This window comes from Felis catus, chromosome B4 (genome assembly GCF_018350175.1).
Source record: "Felis catus isolate Fca126 chromosome B4, F.catus_Fca126_mat1.0, whole genome shotgun sequence".
NCBI lineage: Eukaryota > Metazoa > Chordata > Mammalia > Carnivora > Felidae > Felis > Felis catus.
The window spans coordinates 28,514,892-28,540,508 of NC_058374.1; the positions used below are offsets into that span (position 1 = coordinate 28,514,892).

The 25,617-nt window shown below is 35.4% G+C and overlaps 1 protein-coding gene across 22 annotated transcripts in view; it reads right to left on the reverse strand.

The window, feature by feature from the left end:
- The window catches only part of ZNF438 (zinc finger protein 438), a 178,118-nt gene that overhangs the window by 106,711 nt on the left and 45,790 nt on the right, over positions 1-25,617 (reverse strand). For 4 of the 22 annotated variants that reach the window (XM_045061100.1, XM_019834156.3, XM_011283663.4 and 1 more), the window contains one exon: positions 7,611-7,711. The exons of 4 other annotated variants lie outside the window; for them this stretch is intronic. The gene's annotated coding sequence lies outside the window, so the exon portion shown is untranslated. 14 more of the 22 variants (XM_045061097.1, XM_045061087.1, XM_045061096.1 and 11 more) reach the window with 11 other exon arrangements.

Sequence of the window (25,617 nt, forward strand, 5' to 3'; positions counted from 1 at the left end):
AAAGCTTCTAAGAATTTTATGGGTATTGTTTTGTAACACATGGACTCTCAGTCTCAAGTAGAAAAAAAGCCTATCTTAAAAACAAATGTGGGTGTGGCTTCCAAAGGTGTGGATTATAATTTGACACATCAATGTCTTATAATAATTTTAAAAGAATTATGTGAAATTGGATTGAAAGCAGGAGAGAGAGTATAAAATGAAAATACACTTTTAGACTCTCACGCTTCTACAAACAGGAAGCAAGGCTGGAAAGACCACCAATTATAAACATGAACCATTTCTTACAGAAAAATAAAAATGACAGAATTTATAGGTAAGGCCGGAAGTCATGGATAATCATTTTCAAGGATTAAGAATGGCTCTACTAAAGAAACTGTCAACATCAGAATTTCAAAATTACTATGGACCAGTGAAGGTTACATGCCTCCTGTTTCCCCATTTTTGAATGGAATGCTTACCACAGTTACTCTATGTCTGCTTCTCCGTTATTTGTTGAGTAAATAACTTGTCTCTTGCAAAGAACTACATCTAAGGAGCTACATCTGGGACCTGATTTAAATGGCAATATCCTGGACCTTAAGCTTGAGGCTACAGCCACAGTAGGGTAACAATTTTGCATTTTTGGAAAGGATTGAATATATTTTCAAAGTAGAAGGAATGTAAATAATTTGTGGGTAGAGGGTAGATGGTGATAAATTTAAAATGGTCACAAATTCTCTGATACTTTTTCCATTGAGAGGTGATGACTATAAACCCTTTCACTGAAACTGAGAGAACACTGGGATTGCTTTGATCAACAGAATATAGAAGAGATGTGGTGCCAGTGTCCAGTTTTAGGCCTTAAGATACTGGTCTTTCTACTTCCTATCTCTTGGAAAATTCTCTGTACAAGCCCCCAGCCAAAATATTAGAAGTCTGGCTGCTTTAAGACTACCATGCTAGAAAGGTCAAGCAAGTCCAGAATTCCACCTCCGCCCAGGCACCATATATATCTGTAAAAATATCTTGGATCCTGCAAAGCAATTCATCCACCAGCTAAATACTATCCAGTGATGTCATTCAATGCAACAAAGAACAGAAAAATCACCCAGCTGAGATCTGCCTTAATTGCCAATCCACAGAATCATAGCTATATAAAACAATTGTTGTTTTAAACCACTAAGTGTTGGGGCAATTTATTATGTAATAACAGATCATTGCAACAATGATTTTTGCAATTTATTTAAGTTGTTACAGAGGTCACAATGTCCTGCCACCACCTTCTACAACCCAACTGGAATCAAAAGCCTAAATCAAGATATTATTCAGAAGTAATTTGCAAAGTTAATTATAAGGTAAAATTATTTCTTAAAGATAAAAAGGCTAACATTCTCAGGATATTATAAAACAAACACTTTTCAGGGCACCTGGGTGGCCAAGTTGGTTAAGCTTGATTTCCACTCAGGTCATGATCCCACGGGTTTGTGAGATCAAGCCCTGTATCTCTGCACTGACAGTACAGAACCTGCTTAGGACTCTCTCTCTCTGCCCTACCCCCACTCACATGCCTTCTCTCTCTCTCTCTCTCTCTCTCTCTCTCTCTCTCTCTCTCTAAACACTAAAATAAAAAATAATGAAAAAAAGTGTTTTCCAAACATAAGAAACTTCAACTAAGTTACTGCAATTAACATTTTCTTCTTACTAAATAAACTATTGTACTTACATAATAAAGCCAAAAGACTCAGGCTCAAGTTGTCCTTTAGTTAATTTAACAAATGGTTGTTCAGATACTTTCACATGACTGGAACAAGACCAGAATTACAAATATAAAATTGAACATTTGTAGTAGTATAAAGAAATTATTTTAAAATATAAAGTAAAAAATACTGGTGTATTAAAATAAAATATGAGGTATAGAACAGGTGATAGCTGTTACTAAAGTGATAATATATACATATATATGAACATATACACATATACATAAATGTGTGTACACGCAATTGTGTGTATGTATGTGTGTGTGTGCATGTGTGTGTGCATTCAAATATTTATTTAAATGGAGGAGTGCCCTGTGCCAGCATGTTTACCACAGCACTGTAAAAGCTAAAACTGGAAATAATTTAAATATACATTAATAAGAATATTATTTAAGAAGGGTATAGAGAAGGGGCACCTGGGTGGTTCAGTCGGTTAAGTGTCCGACTTCGGCTCAGGTCATGATCTCATGGTTCGTGGGTTCGAGCCCCACATCAGGTTCTGTGCTGACAGCTCAGAGCCTGGAGCTTGCTTTGGATTCTGTGTCTTCCTCTCTCTCTGCCCCTTAACCCCTCATGCTCTGTCTCTCTCTTTCTGAAAGATGAATAAACCTTAAAAAAAATTTTATTAAAAAAAGAAGGGTATAGAGAAAAGAAAGACTTCAATTTTTTATTCTACATATTCTATACTTGATATTTGAATTGAATTGCTAGAATGTTTTTATAACACACATGTATCACTTTTGAAAATTTATAATGAAAACCACACTATTCCAAGTTTAATACCTATGGCCATGTTACACTGTCTTCAGAACCTGAATGATCCCTTGGTCTAAGTACTGGAGAACAGCCAAAATTACTTCTAAGGGAGAATCATAACCCATCAGCACATATTTCTTCAGACTACCTCTATTCATACATGCTGGACAGTCTAATCTGATACTTTTCCTCCTCAGGCTCCCCAACATTCCTAAGAGGATGCCAATCATACTCCCAATCCAGCTATTAAAGTAAATGGCCCCATATCTAACCTATACCTGAGAATAATTACACTCCAGGTACTTGCCTGAGAGTAAAATGCTAAACCTAACTGTTACTCCATTTTTTACAAAAAGCTTCTGCAGGGCTGCTACATATCTATTTAGTTCACCCATTCATTATTCTAAAACTGCATGTCTGGATTAAGACATACCACCAAAGAGCAGCATTCTTGGCTTTGTCCTTTTATCGCTCTCCATCCTATTCACCCAGCATTATTGTACTTAGTAAAGCGCCTTTGATGTTAAGCCACTAGACTACACTGAAGGGAGGTTTAAGAAACAATTATAGAAAAGAGAGTATTCAGTTATTCACTACAAGGATGTTGTTGAGGTCAGAGTTGAATATGCTACTCTATGAATGAAAGCATATAGTTTTCTTTGAATTACAATTAGTAGTTTCTCCTAAAATGCTGACAAATTTTGATCTTGTGAACACTAGTAAACACATCTCATCTTAGAATGGTCTCTTTAGAAAATTTAGAGCAAAATTTGTTATCCACCTCAAGGAAATATAGGGGATCTTATGAGATACATTGGTCCCATTTTATCACCTTTCTTATTTTTACAATACTGAGGTACAATTGCCATATCACGCAATTCACCTGTTGAAAGTGTACAGTTCAATGATGTTTTAGTCAAATTACAGATGTGTGTGATCATCACTACAACCTAATTTCAAAGCGTTTCCTTCACTTCTCAATATCCCCTTAAGTCTACGTGAAGTCAGTCCCTGCCGCAACCCCCCAAACTCCTCTGATCAGCTCTATTACAGACATTTCATACGAGTGGAATTTGGCATCTTTCACTTAGCATAGTATTTTTGAGGTTCATCCATATTATAGTACATATCACCATTTTAATTTTTTTTAATTGCCGAAGAGTTTTCTAATGTATGGACATACCGTGTTTTGTTTATCCATTTACTAGTTGATGGACATTTGGATTGTTTCTCATTTCTATTATGAATAAAGCTATTATAAACAATTGCAAATGAATAGATAATAGCACCTTTGTAAAAAACAATTGATGGACCAAAAATATAAGTATCTCTCAATTCCACTTTATTAATCTGCATGTTTATCATTATGCCAACGACATACTGTCTTGGTCATTGTCACTTGATATTGAATTTTCCACATGGGCAGTAACAAAGCCCTCCAACTTTGTTATTTTATTTATTTATTTAAAACTTTATTTTATATTATGTGTCCTAATGAATAAATACTATCTTAAATTCTTTCTGACAGAGGACAGATATAAATACAAAACTAGAATAAACTTTAAAAATGTTTTCAAAGGAATATAGTCCTCTTAAGATTTGAAAGTGACAATCACTAATGCATTCTCCCAGAAATAACTGTGAAATTAAGTCTTCCCCAACACACACCCGTATCAACAAACATTTATCAAATGCTTACTAAATACTAGGCATGGTGCATAGTTAGGCGCTGAAACAATTAAGCACAGCCCCTCACTTAACACATAAGTAGAGAATAATGGCACCGTGAGTTACAGCAACAATTGAAATATGTACAAGATACAGTGGTGGCAAGGACAAGGTATATTAATTTTATCTATCAAATTTACCTTACTTCATATAATCTTGTTTCTGAAAAAAATGGCTTACAATTTCTGGTATGTTTTTAAACAAAGCGAGTTTGAAAACAACAAAGAGGCTAGTCCTTACAAAAGCTTGCAATAAGTAATCCTTTTATAGAGTTCTTCTCAACTAGTAAGATCTTTTAATTCAGTCTTTGTTTTTAAGATTACAAAAGAAATTTACATTAATGGAAAAATTCAAACAAAACATAAATACTTATAGTAAAAAGTGAAAGCCCCATTTTACCTTGAATCCACCCTACTCCTTTCCCCAAAGACTTCTATTGTGCTTGGGCAAATTCTGTTTGTTCAGAGCTACCTAAGATGCAGACAGTAAGAACTCTTGAAATCCTCACACAAATCTCAAATCTTGTTTTCAAAAAGCCTCTTTCCCACTACACATGACATCAGTATAGCTAGCAAGACTTGAAAATTATTCTTTTTCCTTCTATCTCCCATCCTATGCTTTAGAAAAGGTGGAGATTAAGAGGAAAAAATGGACGTAAGCAACAGACCTAAACAGTGTGTGTATAAACTTTATAGTAATGATCCTGAAACTTGTCCTATAGATTTTTAATAAGTATCCTTAAAAAAGGAAAGAAAAGAAATGAAGGAAGCTAAAAGGAAAGGAGGAGGGAGGAAAGAAAGACAAGCAAGCGGTCAGGCAAGCAGTGGGCATTTCCAAAGTCAAGTACATCTGGGAAACAGTGGGTTAAACAAAATATCAATATGCACTGAGATGCTCCCACCTTTCATAACATTAGCTAACCACCAAACTCTTTAATCACGGATCACCTAGTGATATCTTGAAAGACACTAGATTGAGGCAAAAATATAGTGTAGGAAATAAGCACTGGTTATAGTTTCCCTTCATCATTCCCTTCTTTATCACACTGGCAGCAACAAATGAGATATGCAGAAATATGCACAGAACCACATAAATATGCTAATGGCCAAAAGACCAAAAAGTAAAGTCAGCAGACTGTCTTAAGATTCTATCTTTACTATGTTAGAGAAACTGGTTTCATTTCTTTGTTGTGTTGTTTTTCCTTTGACTGTTTATGCAATAAAAGAATAAAACTAGAGATAGAAGTTTGGCTGTAAAATTAAATGCACTAAAGTGTTTGCTTTTAATAGTAAGTAGTAACAAGTAAATCTAATCAAAGGGTCTCAATGTAAATTCTATGCATACTTTAATTTGCTTTACAAAACCAAAAAATTGGATTAATTTGTGATATTACTACAGTAACTGCATTATCATAGAAGAATCTTCAAGAGGTTAATGAAAAATTGTGGTGAAGTTAGATTTTTATGAGTTACTATAGCCACCTATGTCTGTGCAACAAAAAACAGTGAATTTGGATCTATCTCCTTATATGTTAGACTTCAAATCATGATATAATTCAGCAATGAACTCTGTTAAACTTGCCACTGAGACTGGATGGAGCCTTTATTACCAAAGTATAATCATGAATGATAACTTTCCAATATGTATGCTGTCTAACCACCGAAATTATAATTTGGGAGGACTTCCTACCGATAGGGATCCTTATGGTAACTAACAGAGTTGTATGTCCTCAGTGGAAGCTATTCTGAAATTTCACTTCACTAAAAAAATGAGTTAATAAACTGTCAATGGAGAAAAGTCTCCATCATAATACTTAAGCTCTTTGGTTGTTGTTTCTTCACTGCGGTTGGGACAAGAAGTGTGGTAGCTATCACGGATATTTATAAATGTAAAGTAGCCTCACTTCTTTTTTTTTTTTTTTAATGTTTATTTATTTTTGAGAGAGAGAGAGAGAGAGATAGCATGAGCGGGGAAGGGGCAGAGAGAAAGGGAGACACAGAATCTGAAGCAGGCTCCAGGCTCTGAGCTGTGAGCACTAAGCCTGACACAGGGCTCGAACCCACCAACCATGAGATCATGACCTGTGCCAAAGTCGGTCACTTAACCGACTGAGCCACCCAGGCGTCCCTAGCCTCACTTCTTTTATATCTAAAATCCAATCATTTATCTAATACCCAACTCAAGCTTCTTCAGTGAAACTTCTCACCACTCTCTAATTCAAGTCAAAATGATTTCTCCTTCCACTAAGCTGCATGCTTCTTGTTCAAGACTCTCACTTAGCACATAACTACATTTAATGTACCTTAAATTGCTGTTTAACTTGACTACTGTATGTGTTCTATTCATTGAAAAGTCTGAAAGACTTTAGGTAGGAGGACCAAGGCTGTGCACATCTTTAGAGAACCCACAATACAGCCACGGTGCTGTTTCTATTAACATTCTATTAGTATCTGTTGATGATTAATATTACTGTTCAGTGCTTTGTGACGGTCTTAGGAATAGATATTCTTCAGGAGAAAATATAAGCGGTTTTCCATTATGAGAATAGTGAATGGGCTTACTGGTTTTAGGAAATGTTCTACTATAATTATAATTATAGTTATAATTATATAATTATAATTATATAATATATTAAATATATTAAATATTTAAATATATTAAATATTAAATATTAAATAATTAAATATAATTATATAATTATAATTATAACTACCTATAATTTAAGTAACTTATGACTAAATCTCATTTTTTTCTATGACATAGGAATGTCATGGCTAGACGAGAAGATGTACACTTTTTATGGCCTTGGGCACAAAACGCTTTGAGGGAATTAACTGCTTAATAACAAAGGACTCCGAACAGGCTCTATCATTAGAGACTAATAGAAAGGGTAAATGAAACATTATTAGACATGTATGTGATCATGCATATATAAAACATTTAAGAATATACAAAAGTAATTTGGCAATCTATTTCTCTCATTCAACAAACCATTACTGCAAGCCTACTGCATGGTGAGCTCTGTTTCAGACACTGGGGAACTAAAGATGAATGAAACATATAGAACATTTGTGTTGGCTCTTTAAGGCAGATCCAAACAGAATCAATCTAAAATTTCATCTACCTACCTCCATGTCAAACCATATCACACATAGTTAAGGTGCTTAAAAAATACTTTATCTCACTGTTTTAAGCAACACAAATAGTTTACTTTGACCTAAACAACAGCAAGCTTTAATTATCCCAGAAACTCCTTCAAAGAGACACTGTTTCATTTGTATCTGTCCCCAAGCCCCAAGATTCCCAGGCTGTTGAATGAAGACAGAGAGATATGCTATAAGCAATACAAGCAAACTTACCCAAAGCTGTGTCTAAAGAAATGTTCCTTACCTACAATGAGGGCAGTGCTGGCCCAGGTACACCCTGCCCCTATCAATTTCTTAGCAGCTGCTGACGTATTCTTATGCTTCACAGGAGCATGGCATTTTCTTCTAAAGGGAAAAGGCAAAAATAGAAAAACTTTTGCCAACCACAAAAATGTATATTTTAAAAATTGTGGAATAAAAATAAGCTGCTATATACTTTTAAAACCAGAGAAAAAGTAGAAAATAACAAGTACCAGCACCCCTCCCTACAACCTTCTGAATTGAATTGAGACAGAAATGGTACAGTTTCAGCTAAGCATCTTTATATCGGAGACAATTTAAAATGATCTAGCAATCGGGCAAGCTAAAAGTAACATGGTAACAGTCAAATTTACTCTTTTAGAACCAGAACCCATTTTTCAAGTGTGTTTTTAGAAGGAAAAATGCAATCTTTAATAGATCATGGTCTTTCATTTAACTAGAAATATACTACATCAGGAATCAGATTTTAAAATCTACACAGTTAATCTGACAACAAACTTGGCTGCTGAATTTGATTTTTCAAACTAATATGGTATGCTCTGTTCTTGCGTTAAATCACAGGGATTTCTTCTGGGATTGCAAAGGAATGAGCATTTAGCCCATCTCACGAAGGAAGGAGAGATTTCTAAGCTTTAAAAACAGGAGGTTCGCCTACATGATCACCTGGGACAAACTTGGCCAGAGCAAGCAGGCTAGAAGGTTATAGGAGCCTGGGAATGTTTAACATCAAGAAAGAAACTACAGCTCAGTAAGATCAGAGGGAATTACACAGGAAATGTGAACAGTAACCCTTTCATATCTCTGTACCCCCTCCCACTGCCTGTGATAAATGGAGTCCTGGAGCCGCCAGCTATGTGAATACACAAACCAACAGCAGAGGGGGACTGGGAAAAAGGAAAGAAGCCATTTTATATAAACACGCGTGCGTGCACACACACACACACCAGCAAAAATTCATGACATGATAAAAGTATGCTGTTCCAGAAAACTGCCGTTAGCCTTTCTAAATGCCACGTGTGCACTGTATCACTGCCTTATCCAACAGAGTCCTAACTAAAAATTCCAAAGAAACCTGAAGAATCAGGCGGGAGTGGGGGGACAGAATAGTTGGCAGACGCATCGTAAGTAGGGAAACGTGGCTCCTCTGAAGCTGACCAAACAAATAAGTCTCCACCCTGGCTTATGTTTAAACATCTTGTTCCTAGTTGGTCTGTAGGGAAAACATTCTTTCCACAATAAATAATGCGCAACTGAATCAGAAATTCCTACTCCATCCTTTATCTACTCTATGTAAAAGTTCTTCAGTATTATAAACCAGAAGCTCAGAGAATTCAATTAATTGTGAACTCTATTTAAAAAAACAGTTTAGAGTCAAGGCAAATTAAAGTATTTCTTGCTTCTAATTTGAAAAAGCAAATGTGACTGTGCAGATCCTAAATTCCTCTAGAGACCTCTGGGTTGGGATCTCAAGAAAATAAGCAGCTCTTACCACAACTGCCTTTCAGAAAAGAGGAAATGCTCAGTTTCTATAAACAGGTGAGTTTAAAAGATTAATTAAAAACAAACAAACAAACAAACAAACCCACCCATGGCCCTCAGACTGTAAGGTACTGGGGTGGGGCAGCAAACTAAATAAAGAAAAAAGTGATATTTCCAATGGGCTAAGCTTAAAATATGGAATGGAATTTCACAGGTCACTTTGGAGTAAGATTTAACTTTTTTCATTGGTATAACTTCAGGACAGAGATGGTTTGCCACAAACAGTAGGTTAAGAAATAAATGCAAGTAAACACGGAGATGACAAAGCAAACCACCAACAAAAGTCAAAAGGGTTATAGCTTTTTAGAACTATCCAGAAGAGGAACAATAAAACCAGAGGATTTTTTCCCCCCAGCAAAGTGCCTCCTCCAAAGTATACACCTTCTTCAAGAAACAGCCTATACCAGTAGTGGTCTTGGACAATAAACGGCAACATCAGTCAGATGGCAAATGAGATTTAAACTGCAGACTTCCAAGTTCCCTTAAACATCTGATGTCTAATTTCTGGCTCACAGAGAGGCAGTCCCACACCTGTGCAACAAGCTAAAGCTGCTTGTCCTTTCCATGGATTTGGAGTTGCTATAACATTTATGTTGGTTGAAACATTTGGGGAATGAGAGGGAGCAAAAAATAATAAACAAATTCTGAATAAGAAACCAGACTTCTGAGCGGGCTTTTAAGTAAAGATCACTTCCCCATTAACTGAGGACCCTGAAGTGCACTAAATGGAACCTCAGTGCAACTATCTCCCCGTCTGGAAAGGAGAGCTTACTTGTAGCGCTTAACCATTGTTTACTCATGTCTAGTTCTGATAAACATAAAAACCTCATATCCTCATTGAATGTTATTTGGGAATCTCAAAATAATTTAAGTATTATAACCAAAAAGACACCACAGCAAGATAATTCGATTTTTTTTTTTTTTCAAGCAATGTCCCTGCTACGACAGAATTTAGTACAAATACTTTTTAGGTAGACAGATGTTAACTTACATGTGTTTACTTTTATCTTGAAGACAAAGAGATCAAAAATGTCTGTGAACACTAATGTATAATGACAATGACATGATAATTATTGGGACCTTCGGCGTGTCTCCTTTCCTGAGAGATACTGTCCATGATCTTTTCAGTTCTTATGCTGGGCCTGAAGAAATGCTGACTGATACATACTAGGCCTTCAACATTTGTTAAATGACTCAGCAAGAAGGTCTCTTTTTCTGCGTGAAAAATCACAGAGCCCTAATAGAGTACTCTCTTTCAAGTAATAAAGGATAGAAGCAACAAGCAGGTTAAGTCTTCAATACAGAGGCAATAACACAAGAGGCAAAACACAGACAAGCCTTGACAAGAGTTATGATCATAAAAACAGTAAGAATATCACCTAATATTTGCACATTTGTACAGCACTTCCCAATGTATAAAATGTTTTATGTAATTTCAACCCCACAACTTTATAAAGTGGATACTATTAACATGATTGAAACAGCATAAAGTGGCTTTTTTGAGGTCATCCAGCTAGTTAAGCAGCAGAGCGGAGATTTAAACTCTTCCAAAAAGCTATTCCACTTATTAAAAACTCTTTATTTCGTCATGAAATTTTGAAAAGATCTTCCTCCAAATTCCAAAATCAGGGTATACATAATAAGCACCACCCTTTTCCCCTCTCAAGCCACTCACTATCATCCCTTTACCAGTTCCCATAAAAATTCTCAGAGCTCCCGCTGCCGCAGCCTCCATTTCCTCATACCAGAATGATGAAGGGCAAAAGTGAAAAGCATCTTTCAAAAACAAACCTCCTTCCACCTGGGTCTTGTATCCTGTAACTGTTCCCCAAAATAAGGACACTGTCACAGGCATAGGTTTTAAAATCCTTAACTACTGAGGAAACGTCTGGGGTTGTCTGTTCTTCATTTAGAATGAGTCAAATATGACACACACTACCTCTTCATTCCTAAAAGGTGAGGAGTCACCCTCACATTCCCAGCCTTGTGGCCTAGCAGAGACAGCTGTTCCAAGGACTTGGCTGACTGAATAAGAATAACACAACTCACAGAACTACAAGTTATACTCTTAGCAACTTTTAAAAATCATTCTAAATGTGTATTTTTGAAGTCTTATTAAAGAATGATAAACTACTGGGGCACCAGTTGGTAGAGCGTCCAACTTTGGCTCAGGTCACCATCTCACAGTTGTGAGTTCGAGCCCCACATTGGGCTCTCTGCCGTCAGTGCAGAGCCCGCTTCGAATCCTCTATTCCCCCCTCTCTCTGTATCTCCTCCGTTCATTCTCTCAAAAATAAGTGAACATTAAAAAAAGAAAAGAATGATAAACTATTGGCATTAGTAATTTAATGTAAATGTGAGGTATAATGAAGGTGAAAATTTATTCATATAAAACCAACTATTTCGACTTACCTCTGAAGCTTATTGAAGACTATTAAACTAAATTATATGAAAAATGCTAAATATCTTATCCAGCGCATAGTAACAAGTCAATAAATGTCAGCTGCTATTAGTAACATTATTGAAGAATTAAAAACAAAACATACAATGGAAGGCCATATTTCAAATGAACATGCAAACAATACATTCTGTGGATTATTTTTTAAATATTTATGCAAAACATAACCATCTGTTCAATGCATATAAATATATGCATATAAATATTAAAAAAAAACAGTTTGGAAGAATAAATGGCAAAATGATGACCTCTGGGAGGATTGGAGGGTGGTGGTCAAAGGGAACTTTTTAAACAAGGTTATGTATTCCATCTGTAAATAAAATTCAGTTTTTGAAAAGCAAAATAGAAAATACATTTACACAAAATATCTTCGTAAGTTTCTTCAATCCCATGGTTGATTTCAGTAGTACATGAAAAGTTTACTTTTATTTTTAGTTAATGTATTCAAATGATGTCTAAAATCCCATTTTCTTTAGTAAGACCATTCAAACTTTGTTACATACTGCTTTCAATAATCTTCCTAGTGACATTCCTAATTGCTATATTAAAAATACCTGCTTGTGCAAGAAAAATATATTTTATTAAGTTTTAGAACAACTCAATGTATTTAATAAAGGGGCAAGGAGTCTTTCAAAGTCCAGGAAGCCATAAATCAGAACTTCTACATAAAAAGACTACCTTTTCCCCTTAAATTTGCTATGTGTTTACATTTAATAAACCACAGACAAAGAGTCAAGTCCTTGATTCTATTTAAAGCCAAAGGGCTGCCTATTTAAAATCACCATAACAATCTCAAATGTCCTGAGTGTTGCTCTAATTAAAAATCTCTCCTCCAAGGCTCTTCCTAACTTCTAATTCTTGTCTGTGCTATACTGATGCTGGCTTCAAAATTCTACCTTTCCCTCTAGTTTATGACCATAACTTAGACTTTTTCATCCCATTCTTTTTTCCTTCAGATCATCTAGATTTGAGCCTATAAACTGTGGGCAAACCAGGTCACAAGAGCTCTTATTAACTCCCTCAGTGCAGCAAATAGCAGGCCTCCTGTGGTTCAGGCATGGAGGTAAGCCACATGTGCCACAGACCCAACCAGCCTGGGCTCCTTCAATTTACAAATCCAGTTTATAAATTAAAGGCCTCCAGGGTTGTAAAAAGAGACCCACATCTCAACGGATGAGCGATAGAGAAAGTAACCTCTTCCTTGTCCAGGAGACACTGGGCTGAATAGGAAATCCCCACCTCAAAGAGCTGTGGGATTCCATGATTGTGGGAGGCTGTGCAATCTCTTTAGATATATTCAAAACTCAAGAAAACCCTTTCCTGTAAATTAATGGGATGGAGTATTTGATCAAAAGGTATCTTCCTCTAATTTCAAATAAAATATTCTACTTATAATTTGTAGCTGGTACAGGGTAATTCCAATAATAATTATAATAATATACAGCTTTATTTGTAGAAAATGAAAAGCACATGTATCAACAATGTTTATTCTTCTCCTGGATGCTCAGCTATGACTCATTAATATTAAGCTGCTATACCTACAAAAACATATGATGGTTCCTCCAGTAGTTGATGCTTTTAATTTTAAACATCTTAACTTTGCACAGTAGAACTTAGAACTTTGGTAAAAAGTCCTAGATCTATATACTAATTGTCATTGGTCAAGTTACTCGAATGCTCTATGCCTCAGTTTCTAGACTAATGTAAATACTTACCTTAAAGGACGACTGTAAGAATCACTTAACTTGTTATACATAAAATACCAGCATGGTGCCTGACACAGAGTAAAACACTGTACAATTTTTGGCTGTTATTATTATCCTTACCATCAGAAATGTATAGCTCTTGGAAAAAAACAAATTTAAGCACAGATCACTCTAACCATTGAGGAAATAGGTTCTTTGAGACTGTTTAGTTCTATTAGAACACATTCAAAGTTCCCTACATCATTCTCTCCTGTGCATTCTGATGATTTATTCCCTCCAAATGCTTCAGCGTACCCTGTGCTCTAGTTATCCATTTATTCATCTCCCTCTGGACTATAAATGTCTTGAGAACAGGGATTCTATCTTACCTTGCAGTCTCAACATCTAGCAGAGAGCCTTTCAGAGAGCAAATGCTCTATAAAAACTTAAATGAAACATACCCTTAGCAATTTAACCTCACAAGCCCTTGGCCATGACATCAACTTCCTCGTGCAGAGCTGTGTTTTGCAACTCTTTATTCAAATCACCAAACAGAAGGTGAATAACCTTTTACATGATAAAGACATACAGTACCCCTCTATGTACAAGCTGAAGAGGAATCCAGTGTCCCACAGAAGAGTCTAGAATTCAGGTTGTTACTATCAGTAATAAAGGTCTTCCTCTACCAAGAAAAAAAAAAGTATTAGCCATTTATCTGTCTACCTACTCAAGTTTAGTTCTTAAGGACAGAGGCTACTGAATGTTGATCTCTGCATCCCTAGGTGGGTCTACCATACAATGGCACTTTATAAAAGCCTATCACCTGCATTTTTGATCCAAGCTTCTAGTTTATTTTGAATTTTACTTGAATTTATTCATGACATGTCTTTATTTACTAGAACAAAAAACAAAATTTCTGAAATGAAACAATTCTCTTTTTTTCCCTAGATGCTCTTGGTAGAGAGGGAAATAAAACCCCTCACAGTGATGACCACAGAGAAGAGAAGCAACCAATGTCTGCTGCATGATCTTTTCCATGCTGCTCTGGATGAAGCCTTTGTCAGTGGCTCATCCTCCAGAATTGAGCCAGAACAAAGCCTTTCTTCAAAAAGAGTCACCCTTTGACTGCGGTATAGATTGTATTCAGTCAACACTGTTTCCTCACTCTTTCACAGCTGTGACATGTTCATTATTTCAAAATTCTATCTGCCCACCCTGCTTGTGACCATGCCCAGTTCAGCTTATGACAAAAAGCCAGCTCGGGCAGCATCCTATTGCTGATCTCATGAAACATAAATTCAGCACTAGCAGCCTTTTTACCACTCAGGAGCCCAGCAATGACAGACCTTCAGTGTGACCTTTAGCCTGATGTCTGAGTATTATCACACAGTGGGCCTACCTCCCAGCATTCTCAATCCGAAGCACACATCGCAATGTAAAAGGTAGTAACTTTCTGGGAGTCTAGATAAATATCTTTCTCAGGGAAAAATAGTGATTTAACATTCCTCTGAGTCATTCTATTACCAAACTACTTCCAGGTGTTATAATTGGGACTCCCCACCACAACATGTGTCACTTACCTAATATTAGGTCAGAGCATAAATACACAAGTAACATAGGATCCCTTCTTCTAACTCTCCTACTCAAAGTAGTAAGATAAGTGATTTATTCCTCTTGACTTTGCAAGATGAAATTAAGATGACTTCTTTGCTTAATGAAATTAAAAATAAAAATGCTGTCAAACAGAAACTTCTTTGCTATCCTTGGTGCCCTGGTCAGTCATGGAGTTTTAAAGTTAGAAAGGATCCCAGCGAGTCATCTTCTTCATTTAACAGACCTAGCCTGAGGCCCAGGAAAGTTGAGTGGTTTGCCAGGGTCACACAAAAAAACAGAGAACCAAAGCTGGAAAAAGGCTTTCCTGCCTCCTCAGCCCATGTGCTTTCCACATACCACACTAAGATGAGCCTCTTGCCAAGAACTTCACCATGACCCACAATCCTGGAGAGGCCGTTCTCAGCTTCACCTCACTCCCTACATCTTGGTAGTCCAGCCACATAATTATCTGCTAAAAAACAAAATATGAGAAAGACAAGACTTCCATCTCTAAAAATAGCTCAACATCACTGTTTTCTTAAAGATATTACCCCTACCAACCGCTACAGGCTTCTTCCTTCCACACTGTTTCTAAGACAAGTCTAAGTGTTATCTAAGTGTTATCTAAGATCCTACTCCCCTAAATAGTCCTCAAGTATATTGGGAAAAAATGGGAAAGCCCCACATACAAGCACCTTATTAATAGAAAGGGAATGGAGCTGACACCCACTTGAGGTCACCACATGACAAGGAGCATTCAAGGTAGGGTAATAGCCTATCAAAGACTCAAAGCAGCAAGAGGACAGCTTCTGTCACTGAATAAATATTAATGAGAATCTAAGTGCCATGCCCTTTGTAACTTGATATAGGAATGACAGGGACATCTTAGAAAACAAGCTGACTAGTAAATAACTGTGAATATTCCCACAAATTCAAAAAATCAAAACCAAATTAAACAAAGATAAATGTTAAACCACAGAGCAAAAAGTCCAAAACACAATGGAAACAAAAAATAATTTAAAACAGAAAGCTTTAAACAAGATCAATGAAGTAAAGCCAATTAGATTAATTTTAGCAACAAATATAAATGAGTTAAAATATCCTTAAAAGACAAAGGTTCTCACCAGGTTAAAAAATGAAATCTATGCTCTACTTTTAGTAAGTATCTAAAACACATGAAAATAAAGAAAAAATATAAGTAAGTATAAAGACATATAGGAAAATATAAACTAAGGTAGCAATATTCATGTCAGCTAAAACACAAAGCACATGGCAAAAATTAGGAAGAGACTCATATTATTCTGACACAAGGTATAACTCTTGAGATACTGACAGCAAATAATACATTAACACACATTCAAAAATAAAAACTGATATAAGGAAAAATTAACAAAATAAATTACTGATCTACATCTTTAAACCTTTGACTAAACCAAAAAATAATTATAGAAGAGTTGACAACATAATAAATAATTCTAGTAGAAACCGTACTTCAAATTTTGATTTTTGACTTTTCCCAGGTTAATAGTATGTCATAACATTGAACAACTATAACACTGAACTCTCATGATGCTGGGCAGGGCTGCAGCTCCTAGTCAGCTATGTGATCACGAGGGGAAACAACCAATACACTTAAAACCATGCTGTACACATACAATTTAAGAATTTAGAAAAGTATATCAGTGAATTCTAAGGATGCTAGGGTCCCATCCCAATACATCAAATCATACGCTAGAAAGTGTACTGAGAATTCATTTACTTTCCTTTCTGGTTTAAGGATATTCAATTCATGTATTACTGCTTATATTGTGTATACTGATTTACCTAAATGGATTTGTCAGGCTGACTCAGTTTCAGTCTTACACAGAAGTCTTCTACTGTTAGACAGAAGTTAATCTTTCACCAGTTAAATAACTTTCAAAATTTGTGGAATGTTTTTTAAAACAACATTACTGAAGTATAGTTTATATACAAATAAAAATACAAAATTTTATATACAAAATATATCTTAGTGTACATTTCAATGTATTTTATAAACATATATATCCATATAATCACCACCACTTAGGATCCAGAACACACTCATCATGCCAAAAAGTTCTCTCATACTCAATCCAGGTCAATTACACTGAACTCAGCTACAGGCAATAACTTGTCTGCTTATTGTCACCAAAGATTAAATATGCCTTTTCTAACATTTCTAATGTAGTAATCCAAGGCAGTAAATTGAATCATGGAATTTGTATTCTTTTGTGTCTGGCTTATATTACTCAGCAAAATGTTTCTGAGATTCATTCATGTTATGTCTATCAGTACTTTATCCCTTTTTATTGCCAAGTAGTATTCCGTTGCATGGATACAGCACAATGTGTTTATCTCATCACTAGTTGAAGGACATTTGGTCCCAGCTTGAGGCTATCATTAATAAAGCTGCTATGAAAATTCATGTACAAGTGTGTGTGTAAACTCATTTTTATTTCTTTGGGGTAAATATTTACAAGTGAAATTGTTGCATTTTATGGTAATAATATGCTTACCTTTATAACACTGCCAAACTATTTTCTAAAATGGTCTTATCATTTAAAAAAAATGGTTTTATCATTTAACTTTCCCTATGGCAAAATATATGAAAGTAGAATTGGTCGACATCCCAGCTAACACTTGCTCTTTTTAAATTTTAACTATTCTGATGAATATACAGTGGTATCTCATTGTACTGATTTGCTGTTTTCTGAGGTCTAATGATGTTGAACCTCTTTTCCTGTGCTGCACTGGCCATTCATTATTTTCTTGTGCATATATTTTTTAACTGGGTTATCTTATTATTAATGAGTTGTAAAAGTCTTTTATATATTCTGAGCACAAGTCATTTGTCAGGTATACGTATTGTGAATAGGTTCTGTTTAAAGATTACCTTTTCATTTTCTTAATGATGTCTTTAGAAGAATAGAAGTTTAAAATTTTGATAGAGTCCCATTTGTCAATCATTCTTCTATGGGTCATGCTTTTTGTGTCCTAAGATCTCTTTGCATATCCCAAGTTCACAAATATTTTCTCCTGTGATTTTTTTTTTCTTCTAGTTTTAGTCTTTTGAATTTAGATCCATGATTCTTTTCAAGATATTTTTGTACATGAAGAGGTAAGGGTTAAGATTAATTTTTTCACATTTGGATATCCAGGTGTTCTAATATGTTATATTGAAAGACTATTCTGTCTCCATTTAAATACCTTAGCATCAATATCAAAAATCAATTGACGTATGTGTGTGGGTCTATTTCTGGATTCTCTATTCTATTCCATGAATATATGTCTACTTTAGGCCAACACTGCCTTGATCACTGTAGTTTTAAAGAGAAAGCTTTAAAATGTAGAGGAAGTCTTGAAATTAGGTAGTGAAAACTTTCCAATACAGTTCTTCTTTGTCAATTTTTTTTAATTTTTTTTTTACTTTTCTAGGTCCTTTAAATTTCCATATAAATTCAAAATTCAATTTCTAATTTTTCACTGCTAGTATATACACATAAAACTGATTTTGTAAATCTACCTTGTGTCCTGCAATCTTGTTAAATTCAATTACAAATTCTACTGGCATTCAGGAGGTTTCTCAGCATTTTCTCTACACATGATCATGTTTTGCCAAATAAAGAGGTTTCATTTCTACTTTGCCAATCTGTATGCCATTTCTTTCTTTTTATCGTTTATTACACTGACTGAGGCTTCCATTATAGTGTTTGACAGGCATAAGGAGGGGAGTGGGGATCCTTGGCTTGCTTCCTATCTTAGGGGGAAAGCATTGGAACTTGTGACTTTAATAAGATTTTAGTTAGAAGTTATATGTAGATGTCTTTTGTCAAGTTGAGAAAGCTCCCTTCTGCTTCTAGTTTCCCAAGAGGTTCGTTCTCTGAATGGCTGCTGAATTTAGTCCAATGCTTTCTCTGCAAGGATTGAGAGGATCACATAGCTTTTTTCCCATTTTTCCTGTTAAAGTGATGACTTAGAGTGGGAGAGAGCCAAAGCATAGGAGACTCTTAAAAACTGAGAACAAACTGAGGGTTGATGGGGGATGGGAGGGAGGGTAGGGTAGGTGATGGGTATTGAAGAGGGCATCTTTTGGGATGAGCACTGGGTGTTGTATGGAAACCAATTTGACAATAAATTTCATATATTAAAAAAATAAAGTGATGACTTATACTAGTGGATTTTCCAATATTAAACCAAACTTGAACCCCAACAATAAACCTGTTTTTATACACTGCTGGATTTGATTTGCTAATTTTTAAAAATTTTTCATCTACATTCATGAAAGATATCTGTTCATAGTTTTCTTGCAATGTCTTTATCTTGATTTCGTATTAATGTAATGTTGGTGTCCTAAAATGAGTTAGGAAGTGTTCTTTCTTCCTCTATTTTCTGAATTATTCCTCTTTTAAATGTTCGATAGAATTCATCAGTTAAAATATGTATGGGCGTAGAGTTATTTTGGTTTGGGGTTTTGGTTTGCTTTGTTTGCATGGAAAGGATTTTAACTAAAATATCACTTCTTTAAAAGATACAGTACTATTCTAATTTTATATTTCTTCCTGAGTCAATTTCAGTAATGTTTGTCTTCCATGTAATTTATCTGTTTCATCAAAGTTGTCAAACTTATTTCTAGAGGTTTGGAATATTTCTTCTATGTGTTGTTTTTTTTTTTTTTTTTTTTTTTTGAAAGACAGAGCGCATGAGCAAGGAAGAGGGGCAGAGGAAGAGAGAGAATCTTAAGTGGGCTCCATGCTTAGTGGAGCCCGACGTGGGGCTCGATCCCACAAACGTTGGATCATGACCTGAGTCAAAATCAAGAGTTGGACACTCAACTGCCTGAGCCACCCAGGCACCCCTATATGTTTGTAATTTCTATAGAATATGTAATGATGCCTCCCCCTTTCAATCCTGATATTATACTTACTAGCGTGTTTTCTTCCTTCTTTATTTTTCTTGATTAGACTAGCTAGAGGTTTATTCATCTTTTCAAGGAGCTTACTTTTGGTTTCCTTGATTATCTGTTGATTAACTGCTTTCTATTTCATCGATTTCTGTTCTTTTTGATCATTTTCTTCCTTCTACTTACTTTAGTTTTAATTTGTTCTTCTTTTCCTAGCTTCTTAAAGTGGACATTTAGATCATTTATTTTACACCTTTCTTCTTTCTAATACATGCATTTAAAGCTAAACATTTGTCGGGGCGCCTGGGTGGCGCAGTCGGTTAAGCGTCCGACTTCAGCCAGGTCACGATCTCGCGGTCCGTGAGTTCGAGCCCCACGTCAGGCTCTGGGCTGATGGCTCAGAGCCTGGAGCCTGTTTCCGATTCTGTGTCTCCCTCTCTCTCTGCCCCTCCCCCGTTCATGCTCTGTCTCTCTCTGTCCCAAAAATAAATAAACGTTGAAAAAAAAAATTAAAAAAAAAAAAAAGCTAAACATTTGTCTAAACACTGCTTCAGCTATACCCCACATATTCTCACGTGTTTTAATTATGATTCACTTGAAAACAACTTTTAATTTCCCTTTTTTTTTTTTTAACCAATGCGTTAGAAGCATACGATATAATTACAGATAATGAGGATTTTTCAGATATCTCTCTGATATTGATTTCTAACTTAATTGTTGGGACCAAAGGACATACTCTGCATAATTTCCGTCATTTTAAACTTAATGAGACTTGTTTTATGTATTAGTATATGGTGGGTTATGTTGATGAATGTTCCATGTGCACTTAAAAAGAATGTATATTCTGCTATTCTTGAATGGAATGTTTTATAAATGTCAATAAAATTACGATAATTTACAGTGTTGTTATACACATCTATAGCCTTCCTGATATTCTTTGTACTTATCCCATCAATTTTACACGAATGCTGAAATGTCCAACTATAATAGAAGATTTCTCAATGTATTCTTTCAGCTTATCAGTTTCTGCTTCATGTATTTTGACAACGTAATATTAGTTGCATTTAAATTTAAAGTTATTATTTCTTCTTGATGAATCAGTCCATTTATCATTATGAAGTGTCCCTTTTTAATCTTATTAACATCACTTGTTCTGAAGTCCACTTTGATATTAACATAGCCACTCCAGTGTTCTTATATTAGAACCTACATTGTATATATTTTTCCACCCTTTTTCTAACCTATTTTAAGACTTTCTTGAGAACAACACAGAGTTTACTCTTTTTTATTCAATCTGACAACTTTTGCCTTTTAGACTACATCATTTAATATGATTATTGATACAGTTATATGTAGTTCTATCACGTTGTTGTAGGTTTTCTATCTGTCCCTTCTGTTCTTTGTTCCTTTTCCCCTTTTTCCCTATCTTCTTTTGGATTATTTTTTAGGAGTTCATTTCATATCCACCATTGGTTTCTTATTAATTAAAACTGTTTTTCTAATCCTTTTAAGTGGATGCTCTCTTCTAATCTACCTTCAAAAAATATTACATGTTCATATATAAAACTCTTGCCACAACATGCTTCCTTTCTCCCATCCAATTCTTTGAGCTATTGTCATACATTTTATTTTTACAGGTTAAAATCCCATTAGATAGACACTGTTTTATTTTTTGCTTCAAACAGTTACCTTTTTAAAAAACTAAAATGCAAAGAAAAAAAAATTATGTTTATCCACATATGAACCATTTCAGGTTCAGGGATTCTTTATTCCTTTGTATACTCCAAATTTCCATCTGGTATCATTTTCCTTTTGCTTAAAGAAATTTCTTTAATATTTCTTATAAGTCTGCTGGTCATAAGTTGTCTCAAGTTTTGAGACCAAAAAAAGCTATTTCTCCCTTATTTTGTTTCCTTCTTAATTTCCTAAAAATGTTTGTTAGCTATATAATACTATGTTGACAATTTTTTAGCACTGAAAAACATGCTATTAAACTGCATTCTGGTTTGAACAGTTTCTGAAAAGTCTGCTGCCTAAAATTCTTGACTTCATTCCTTTGTATGCAATATATTTTCTCCCCTCTGACCATTTTTAAGATTTTTCTCTTTATCATTGATATTCAGCAATTTTCTTATGATGTGCCTTGGTGTGTGTGTGTGTGTGTTATCTTGTCTGGGGTCTTTTTAATTTTTTGGATCTGTGGGTTTATAGTTTACTTCAAACTGGGGAAATTTTCAACCATTATTTATTTAAATTTTTTCCTCTCTCGCCCTCCCCCCAAATCTGAGAATCCAATTATACTTAGGTTAGACTCATGGTACTTCTATAGGGCCCCAAGTTGCTGTTCATCTTTTTCAATCTTTGTTCTCTCTATCCTATGGCTGAATTCTCAGTATGTTTTTAAGTTCACTGACCTCGTCTCCCAAAAACTCTAATCTGCACTTAATCACACCTAGTTACTGTATTTTTAAATCTCTGGATGTTCTGATTTTTTCTTTTTTATATTTTTTATTTCACCCCTCATTATGCTTATGACCATGGACCATATTTATAAAAGCTGCTTTAATGTACTTGTCTGCTAATTGCACCATCTCTGTTATTTCAGGGTCTATTTCTATTGTCTCCTGGTTATGAAAATTTTCTCTTGCTTTTTTATTAATTGACTAGATGCAATTTACTGTTAATTTTATGTTGCTGAGTGCTAGATTTTGTTGTATTAATTTATAGAGTGTTAAACTTCTGCCAGACAGTTAAGTTACCTGATTCTTTTGAGAGTTGGTTGTAAGCTCTTTTAGGTCTTGTGTAGAGAAACCTTTATTCTAGGGTTCATTCTTATGAAGAGCTGGTAAGTTTTCATTTCTTACAGGCTGCCCTTGCCAGCTTCTAGGGGTTTCAAATTGCATGCACAGTTTGGTGCTCAGCCAGATCCTCAAGAATACCCTTATGCAGGTTTCAGGAATGCTTTCTGTGCCCAACACACTCCTCTCCAGGAGAATGAGATTTTAAGTGAATCAGACTTCCCTATCCTGCCTCCTTACTACTTCCTTCCCTGCTCCACAGTGAAAGATATTTCATTTCTAGATTCAGGTTACCGAACTGTAAAGGTTGAAAGGAAAACTGGCCTCCCTTTAAAAAACTCCCTTTAAAAACTGACTTCCCTTTAAAAACTTGCTTAGCATACCTTACTAAAAAAGGAGGAGGTGATGTAAAAGGTGCTTTATTTATACACACACACACACACACACACACGTGTGTGTATATATGTATGTATGTATGTACATATATACATACATACATACACACACACACACACACACACATACCAGGAATTTAATACAAAAAAAACATAGATTTTGCTTCTTAAGAAGCTTATGCTGAATAGGTAATAATATTGATAAATATTAAAAAGTAGGATTATCTACATCCAAACCATAATTATGCACAAAAAAAGTATTTATTTCATTACCTTTGTTCTTAAAAATATTAGCCCTTTACTACTTGTGTTGGTAGATGCCCAAACTGAAGCCTTCACTAAACCATTAAATAGCCTATATATCTACTGGGGAAAAAAAATGAGCAGATGTTTTTGGGGAGGTTGAAGACATGTATGTGGGTAGCAGGAAGCAAATGTTTCCTCTAAGGCTAGACTGTCATAAGCCAAGTTGATATCTTTTTTTAATTCAAGTGAAAATAATAATACAAATATCATTTTCGAATTTTCTTTGAATTATGTTACAAGCATAACTAAGAGTCACTGAATGGTCTTTTAAAATAAAATTTTAAAATAAAAAATTCTTACCCAGGGATGGGACTAGGGAGAGATGAGTGAGGCATCTAAGGTGTCCATTCACTTCTCCATGGTCCCAGATCTGTTCTTAACAAGCACATAACATGAGAGTACTGAAATTCCTTGCTACTCAGAGTGGGATCCATGCATCGGCATCAACATTACCTGGGAACTTGTTAGAAGTGTAGAATCTTGGGCCCCACCACAGATTTAATCAAAACCTCATTTTAATAAGATATCCAGGTGATTCATATATATATTAAAGTTTGAAAAGCAGGACCCTAGTTTATCCATTTCTTCTATTATTGAATTTCCATATTATTTTCAATTATTTTGCTTTAACTATTTTTCTATAACATTATATAGAACTCTCCTACACATATCTTTGTGTTCTTGAGTAATTATCTTACCAGAAGGAACACATTAAAGTGGGAATTCTAGGGGTGGCACCTGGGTGGCTCAGCTGCTTAAGTGGCTGACTCTTGATTTCAGCTCAGGTCATGATCTTGAGGTTCGTGGGTTCAAACCCCACATTGGGCTCTGTGCTCACAGCACAGAGCCTGCTTTTGGATCCTGTCTTCTTCTCTCTCTCTCCAACCCTCTCTGACTCGTGTTCATGCACTCTCTCAAAAATAAATAAATGTTAAAAAAAAATTTTTTTAAGTGGGAATTCTAGGTTATTATGTGTTCTTTCAAATTTGAAACTTCTAACCTGCTGTGGTCTGAGAAACCAGTTAACCAGGCTTGTTGGAGTTAGGAGTCAGAGAATTCACAGATCAATGTAAAAAGTGGTTATGCACTTGAACTTGAATCCCAGCTCTGACAAAACCAGCTGTGTTAACTATGGGTGATGATGTAACCTGTCCAAGACAGTTTCCTCATCTGTTAAATGGGGACTATAACAGTATATACCTCACAGGATTGCCATGACGATTAAGTTAGTTAAAACAGATAAAGCACTTAAAACATTGTGTTATTTATATGTTTGCAATTAAGAGGAAAACTAGCAAATAAAGAGGCTCTAAGTGCACCTGATATACCATTTTAGGGTCTGAATTTTCAAATATCAACCAAATGTAGCATATAAAAAGCCTCTTTCCTCTCATCCCTGATTCTTGGATCTGTTCTAGGTAGATGAGATTGACAGAAAAAAGTGTATTACATTTAAGAAATGCTTCTTCCCTTTCTTTATCACATCATTATTGGTTTTAGAAGGAATGTGGATATATTCGTCTTCTGCTAAGGCCAGGTGCAATACTTAATCTTGATTGCCTAGATGCAGGAGGTCAAGAACCAAGATGCATAGGCAATGGTCAACTACCTATACAATCAAGTAGGTACTACTGTTTCTCTCTCCTCCTAGGAGAATTCCTGGCTCAGGGCAAGACAGGAATCTCAATACAGGACATAATCCAAATTGTAGGTTTTGAGTCAGAGCAGAAGTTTTGTCTGGGTAAGGTCAATACAGTAACGAGGAAGAAGTCACATCTAAAGCACAGAGATAGGTAAAATGGGAAAGGAGGCAGCAAAGTCAGAAACCCAGAGAAGACAGAGAAACAAAATGCGATTCAAGGTGAAAGCATGTGAAGGAGTTCAGGCTTTCCTGGTCACAACAGGGTATTCATCATAGCGCTGATTTCATACTGGTCTGCCGAGCACATGCTGGGTGGGACAGGCCCCGGTGCTGCCAGAAGCAGTGTCACGCTGGAGGCAACTTTTAGATGTGCCATCCTATTATTTAGGTCCTAACTACCAGAAGCAATCAAACATGAAGTACTTTAGTATCCAGAGACTCTGAAAATTACTCTTTCTTATGTCATTAATTCCAAGTTCCAAGGTTCAAGGGTTATAAAGAAACTGGAATTTGCATGAATAGCATTATTCAGGTCTAACTAAAAGCACTTCTAACAAAGCTCTCTATTGCTTAAATCATATTTTTGTCTAAGAGAAGGTAAGGGAATGGCTATATCCCTCTCAATGAAACATTCACACACGATCACTAATTCT